Source organism: Lonchura striata, chromosome Z, assembly GCF_050655825.1.
Source record: "Lonchura striata isolate lonStrDom1 chromosome Z, ASM5065582v1, whole genome shotgun sequence".
NCBI lineage: Eukaryota > Metazoa > Chordata > Aves > Passeriformes > Estrildidae > Lonchura > Lonchura striata.
The window spans coordinates 83,914,470-83,922,118 of NC_140740.1; positions in this window are offsets into that span (position 1 = coordinate 83,914,470).

Consider the following 7,649-nt stretch of genomic DNA (forward strand, 5'->3'; position numbering starts at 1 on the left):
GTCAGCCAAGATGTGCTCAAATGCATCCTTGAGAACTGCAGATCTTATCTGTCCTATTTCCCATCTCTACATTTCTTTCTCTGTACCGGTGTCCTGCTTTCCCGTTGTGCTTCCATCATGCTCTCCATCCCTCTTTTCTGTTTTTCCACTCTGTCACTCTCTTTCCCAATTTCTGTTCCTCCTACTGCCAGGCTTGTTTCTGTATCCTTTTTGTGTATTTTCTTAGCCCTTCATTTCCCTGCCCCCAGACTTCTTTCCTTATTGCCCTCTCCCCTTCCTCCTTCTCTTCCTCCTCCTTTCCTTATTGCCCTCTCCCCTTCCTCCTTGTCTTCCTCCTCCTTTCCTTATTGCCCTCTCCCCTTCCTCCTTCTCTTCCTCCTCCTTTCCTTATTGCCCTCTCCCCTTCCTCCTTCTCTTCCTCCTCCTTTCCTTGTCCCTATTTCATTCTCTCTATCCCCACTTGTGTCTCCTTTTCCTCTCTTCCACCCTCAGACACTCCTCTCTCCCTCTCCTTGCGGGGCAGCGTCCCTGCACCGTCCCTGCCTCTCTCCGTGCCCGGCCCACGGGCTCCGTCCCCTCAGAGCCACCTCAGGGCGGCTCCGAGCGGGCGCTCTCCCCTCCGCGCTGCCCGCTGCGGCGGGGCCTCCGCCTCCCCGGGCTGCTCCCGGGGTGATCCGCCCCGCCGTCCCTCGGATCACCCGCCCCGTCGGCGCTCGGATCGTCCTCCCCACCGCCTCTCCCCGCTGTCCGCGGCAGCCCGAGCGGGGCCCGAGGCGGGGCGGCTCCGCGGGCAGCCGGCGCTGCTGAGGCGCTGAGGGACGGCGGCGGGATGTCCTCTGCTGGCGGGAGCCGGGGCAGCGGCAGAGACTTTCGCCCGAGCAATTCCCTGCAGGATATGAATACTTGGCTGGTTAAGCAGGGAGCTGGGTTGGGGTGATCCTGACTCTGCTAATTGAGATGCTAATCCTAATTGAGCCAGCCCATCGCCAGGCGCGCGCTCCGTTTGGCTCCCCACACATCCTCGGGGTTCTTGGTTATCGCTGGGTTCACGCAAACGGGCCCCCAGGAAAGCCCGAACCAGCCCCACGCCTCAAACACCCAGAGCTCTGCTTGAGGCCCCCAGGAATCGGCCTCGCGTAATTACAGAAACACAAAATGTTCTGAGTTAGAAGGGACCCACGAGGATCATCCAGCCGAGCTCCTGGCCCTGCACAGCTCCATCCCAGAGAATCACACCAGGTGCCTGAGAATGTTGTTTGAATGCTTCTTGAGCTCTGTCAGACTTGGTGCTGTGACTGCTTCCCTGGAAAGCCTGTTCAGTGCCCAACCACCCTCTGGGTGACGAACCATCTCCTGATACCCAACCTAAACATCCCCTGACACAAGTTTACCTTATTCCCTCAGATCCTGTCACTGGTCACCAGAGAGATCAGTGCTGCAATGGGTGTCATGACAGAAAAAGACCCTAGGAGGGATAGAATCAATGCCCAGGTCCCTCATGAAGGAATTTTCCTTCCCAGATCACCTCTGTTGCTGTGAGAGTGACTCATGAGTGCCCCAGCCAGAAAAAAAATCCCCTGATGTCTCTGAGGCCAAGCACTGAGAGCAATACTACTAAACAATAGCTTTGCATGTCATTCCTTTCTGGCTGTGGTAGCAATGCTGTTGCCTTAATAAAAGCCTTTGGGAAGCTCTCTCTAGCCCACAGGCAACTACAAAAAGACCTTGAAATTACTGTGGAGTGACAAAGTGATAGACTTCGGCAAGGGATGCTTCAACTATTTAAATTTTGAATGTGTAACTTTCTCAGTTCCATGTTCTTTTCTTTCTCCTCCAAGCAGGGGAGGAGCACTCATCTGGGAGGGAGGCTAGACCATGAACTCCCTGAGCTGCATCATTATCCCCCATTCCTGCCACATCTGGAGGATCAACAGGATTGTGCTGGGCATGCACAGTCTGTGTTCCTGGTGCAAACAGTAAGCACCAAGTCAGAACAGGTAGGAAGTGCTATCTTCCCTCACTGGGGGCAAGAATGGGAGTGAAGACTGCTGGACAAGGAAGGGAGGACAGTGTGCAGACAAGTGCTGCCCATCCATATGGAGTTGCTGCTGCTTTAGCCACAGGAGCTTTCACCATTGTGACAGCATGGGGGAACCCAGGGAAGTGGTCAGCAGATCTTCAGGCTGATTCCCCAGCTCCTTTGCAGCCTTGCTGGTGGGACTAGTCAGGAAGTTGAGGACACCTTCAAGACACTTGCAAGCTCCTGAATCCATGTGGTGCGAGCACCTCAGGGAGGAAAATGTCTTTGGGGAACAGAGCCCCTCTGGCCAGCTGAAGACTCTGCCCTGTTGCAGGGTGGACAGCCCACTCATCCCAGATGACACTGGTAGAATGAAGCCTGCCTCTGTCAATACCCCAGCTGACCTAAAAAGCCTGACTGCTTTTGTCTTGTCTGTGCTGACACTGCCCATCAGTGCTTCCTCAGCTCCTCCATGTCTCCCCTTTGCAAACTGCATGCTTCCAGAAACAGCAGCCCCTGAGTGGGACCTCCCCCTTTTCACTCAACTTGCTTGGCAAGGAAAAAGTGGGTTAAGAAGTTGCATGAAAGGTACAGCAGCATCTCTTACAGTTTCTTTCCCTCTGTGTTTCCTCAGCGCCAGACAAGGCTCAATGAAAGCTGTCAGGTTTCTCAAACTTTTCTGAGAATCTGACCTGCAGGAGCCTGCAAAGGGAAGTGGCATGGAGACCTGTGGAGGAAGGCTTGGAGAAACACAGCAACCCAAACTAGGACTGATATCTGAACATATGTGTATTTATCTATCAGGTGGGGACTTGCAGATCTATTATGTAACAACACAGTTCTTGCTAATGATTCATTCTTGCATGCTGTTCATCATATCTTCATTTCCCACCCTGTGAGTATGTAGCTCAGTGCTCAGTAAGCTATGAGTACCATATAGCAGATGCCACCCCCTTAGCACTGATGCCTGTGGTCCTGAGTGGCTGCAAGTCATGGAGGGAATGGTGCAAGGCATAAAAGCACTTTGAGGAGAGAGGTTAAAGTAAGCTTGTCTCATGTCTGCTGATTTTCCTTCATTGTGCCTGGCTTCCTTTATGCTGTCTCTTTCCCAAGATGTGATGGATGTCTTCCCTGTTCCCTGTTTGCTTTTGCTGCTGTGTATTTAGAATGTTTCTTATTTCCAGTCTCTTGTGCTCATTTAGTAGCAACCTTTAGCTACTTGAAAATCTTTATTCTGAATCTGAATCCTACTTTGCCCCTTTGCTTATTACATGGTTCACATTGCCATAAAGTGTATCTAGCTGTGCCATCAGAGTATTACAAAGTTCTTGGACACTGTTTGCAGAAGAGTAGTTGAGTTTACTTACACATACGTTTAAGAAAATATGATAGTTCTTATGTCCTGATCAGTATCTTTATAATTCATGGGTAACTAAAGCTTTTGCTTAGGTTACACAGCTCCCTGATTGTGTTAGAGATCTCTAAAAGGCAAGGTGCTATGGAGGGTGTGAAACAAGAGGACTCTTGCAGAATGCAACTGGACCCAAAAGTGCCCAACCCTGACCTACCTAAAGTTATTCTGCAGTTTCATACCTGATGGTGGAATACATGCAACTAGATATCCTCCACAGAACATGTGGCATGTTGTGGCAGTGTGTTTTTCTATTACAAATTTGTAATGGTTTGTTCTGTTACTCCTACATAAATGGTTTGTCCCTGAGTCATATCCTTCCACCTCCCTTGTCCATCTTCCCAAAAACCTGCCCTTTGCTCCAGGCCCTTCCATGCCCATCATGGTAACCCTGCCCTCTTCCCTTGTCTGTTGTCGCCCCACCTTTGTTCCTAGAACTTTCCATGTCATTTGTATATCCCCTGAGACCTCACTGGTGTATTCAAACTATTCTCCTCTCCTGTTACTCCCTATTCATCTAGGCATTGTGTTCCTCACCTTGTACTCCTTCGCTGGCTCCCTGCAATTGGTTGAAGTCCCCTGGTTACCTCCCCCCTTTATAAGTTGCTGTACTTTGTTGTTCTTGGTTCTTTGCCTCTGACTCTTCTCGAGAATAAACCTCTTGGGAACTCATGCAAGGGACCCCTCGCGTTTCTTTATCTTGATCCTTGATGCCTTTTAAGATGGGTAACCATAGAGAGCAGCCCAGCTGTGCTCATACCACTACCCAGACTGACCTCAGGGTGGACAGGGAGTGGTCCAGGAGAGGGCTAGCCTGGGAATATCTCCAACAGAATCACGTCAGCATGTCATCTGTTTGAAGTGCTTGACATTATTTGGAAACTGTAAACAGTGATCCTGGAAGTCTTGCTCCCATGGTGCTTAAGTTACTAGAGGGGATTTGAGATACATACCTCCCACTTGTTTTCTTCATCTGAATGTGGACTTACAGCTGTGCTGCTGGAAGGATATTTTCAGTCCAGTCTCCTTCTCACTTCAGGACCATCCCCAGCAATAGTTCTGTCACCATGCCTTTGCCATTGCCAAAACACTTGTTACTTGACAGTGGCTGAGACAACCTATCTACAGTATTTGTGCAGTATACCTATAGGATAGTTTCTTGTTGCCCTTGTTGTCCCTGGCCAAATTTGTGTCTATGAGGACTTGTCATTGTTTGACACCGGCCAAGTGCCAGGCACCCATGGAAGCTGCTCCCTCACCCTCATCTGCTACAGCTGGGCAGAGGACAGAAATGAGTTCACGAGCTATGGACCATGAGAAAACACTTAAAGAGCAAAATAGGCTTGGCTTAGAAATACAAAGTGAATATATTACTAAACAAATTAGAGAATAATGAGAAGTAATATAAGCCCTTAAAAACACTTTTCTTCTCCCAGCCACTCCCTCTTGCCCACTGAGGGCACAGGAACACAGGAACATGGGGTTTTGGTCTGTTCATCACCCAAGGTTTTCTTCTGCTGCTCATAAAGAGGAACTCTTCCCCTGTGAGACCGTGGGGTCCCTTCCCACAGGACACAGTTCTCTGTGAACTTCTCCAGCGTGGCTCCAAATCTCAGGAGCAGCAGTCCTCCCAAAGCTGCTGCAATGCAGATCCCTACCAGGGGCACAGAGTCCTCCCAAAACTGCTGTGCCGTGGGTCACTCTTCCACAGGTGCAGCCCTCCAAGGACAGGCTGCTCCAGCCTGGCAGCAAGGCTCCCTCTTCCATCAGGTCTCCCACTGGATCACAGCTCCTCCAGGCATCCACCCGCTCCAGCACCGGCGTCTCCCCATGGGCTGCGGGTGGATCTCCCTGGATCCCCGTGGGCTGCAGGGGCAGAGCTGCTTCTCCATTTCTCACTACAGCCTGCAAGGGAATCTCAGCTCCGGTGCCTGGAGCAGCTCCTCCCCCTCCTTCTTCACTGATCTTGGTGCTTTACATGTTCTCCTCTCCTCCTCTTCTCTGGTTGGAATTAAATCTGCACCCCTACTTTTGTTTTAATGTCTTCCTAAATATGTTATCACAGAGGCATTACCATAATCTCTAGCCTTGAGCAGTGACATGTTCATCTTCATGTCCTCTGCTGGACATGGTGGGAGTTTGTAGCAGTTTTTCACAGAAGCCACCTCTGTAGTCTCCCCTGCTACCAAAAACCAGGCCAAAAACTAGCTTTCCTTACTTATCCCTGGCAGTTTGGACAATCTCTCTGCACTTCTGCCAGACTACCTGTGCTTGCCTCCATCCTCTATGTGTTTCCTTGTTGTGTTTTGAGTTTTTCCAGGGGTTCCTAGCACCTGTGTAAGCCTCCTGGTGTTTTTTGCCTGACTTCCTCCTTGCTGGGGTGCATTGCTGCCAAGCTTGGAGGAGGTGATCTTTGAATATCAACCAGCTTTTCCTGGGCTTCTCTTCCCTCCAGGACTTTATCCCTAAACACCCCTGAAGAAGCCAAGATCCCCTGTCCTGAAGTCTAGGGTAGTGAGCTTGCTGTGTGCTTTTGTCACTGCCCTGAAGATCTCAAATTCCACCATTTCGTGATCACTGCAGCCCAGACTGTCCCTGGGCTTTACATTCCCCACCAGCCTCTCCTTCTTGGTGAGAACAAGATCCTGTATAGCATGTCTCTTTCTTCTCTATCACTCGGAGAAGGAAATGATGTGTTCCAGAAACCTCCCAGATTGCTTATGTCCTGCTGTATTCTCCCTTGAACTGCTGTCAGGGTGGTTCAAGTTCCCCCTGTGGACCTGTCTTGTGAATGTGAGGCTGCTCCTCTGTCTGTAGAGGGACTCATCTGCTCAATGTTCTGGCTCAGGCAGCCTGTAGTGGGCTCCTGCTATAATGTCACCTGTCCCTGCCCTGCATTTAATCCAGATCCATGGGCTATCAGTTGGCTCCTCATCCATCCCAGGGCAGAACTCTATTCACTCCAGCATGTTCTTGGCACAGAGAGCAACACTCTTTCCTCGTCTCTCCTGCCTGTTTTTTCAAAAGAGTCTGTAACCTCTCATTGCAACACTGGAGTCATAGGAGCCATCTCATCATACCTGTGTGGTGCATGTTAGCCCATCTCTAACTCCTCTTGTTCATTCCCTGTGATGCGTGTGCTGGTAGAAAGGCATTTAAGTTCAGTCCCTGATGAAGCTGGTTACTGGTTGGAGTGTCAGTAATTCCTTCAAGACTTTTCATGTATTCTCCTCCTGACTCGCTCCAAACTCTGGCCCTCTCTTGCTGACTTGCCATCAGACTGGAAGGACCACGAGGGACTGAGGTTCCCATCTCCTGACACCTTGAATTTAAAGCCCTCTTCACCAGCCTGGCAAGCCTATGGCTGAAGGTGCTCTTCCCCTTCTCTGACAGACAGACCCCACGAGCCCTCAGCACAGCCTGTTTTGTCAGGGTGATTCACGTGGTCCAAGAAGCCAAAACCCTGACTGTGGTACCAGCCTGTAACCATTTGTTGATTTACCAGACCTGACTGGCCCTTTCAAACACCTTCCCTTTGAGGGGTGGATTAATGAAACAGCGATGTGTAATAGTCAGTTGATTGTACAAGGCTCAGCAGCCTATCAGTGACATCCCTGTTATGACTCCCCAGTAAGCACCACCTCTCTAGAGAGTGTGTCAGGTCTCTCAGTACCTCTGAATCTCTCAGAAGTCACCTACTATCACCCACTGCCTTTTCTTAGCTGTGCTGGCTGTGATGTGGGACCAGATGGGGCTGCCTTACTGGTTGTTATCCAGGGAGCAGATGGGCCTGCCTTACTCAGCCCCAGTGCCTCTCATGATGTGACAGGTCCTTTCCTCTTCAGTCCACAAGGAAACAAAGTGGTTATGCAAGGGCGCTTCAGGGAAGTCTCTTCCCCCTGTGGTCCTTGCCATTGCAAGCCTCCATTCTTCTGCATTATTAGCTCATCCCTTCCGTATGTGCTAGTGAGGGAGTTTTTCTGGCTGTTTGGTCATTGGCTTATGGGGCCACTGCAGGCTGAGCTTGGGACTAGCTATCTAGCACCTTCCCAGTCTCCCTGATGTTATGCAGCCTTCACACTGCCTTCTGCAGCTCAGCCACCTGCTGCAGGAGGTGCACCACCTGAGCACATGTTCTGCATGCAGGTCTGCTGCCTGTCCAGGCCCCGGGAGAAACATGTCTCTTCCTGCAATCTGAGATCTGTCCTATCTATCCTG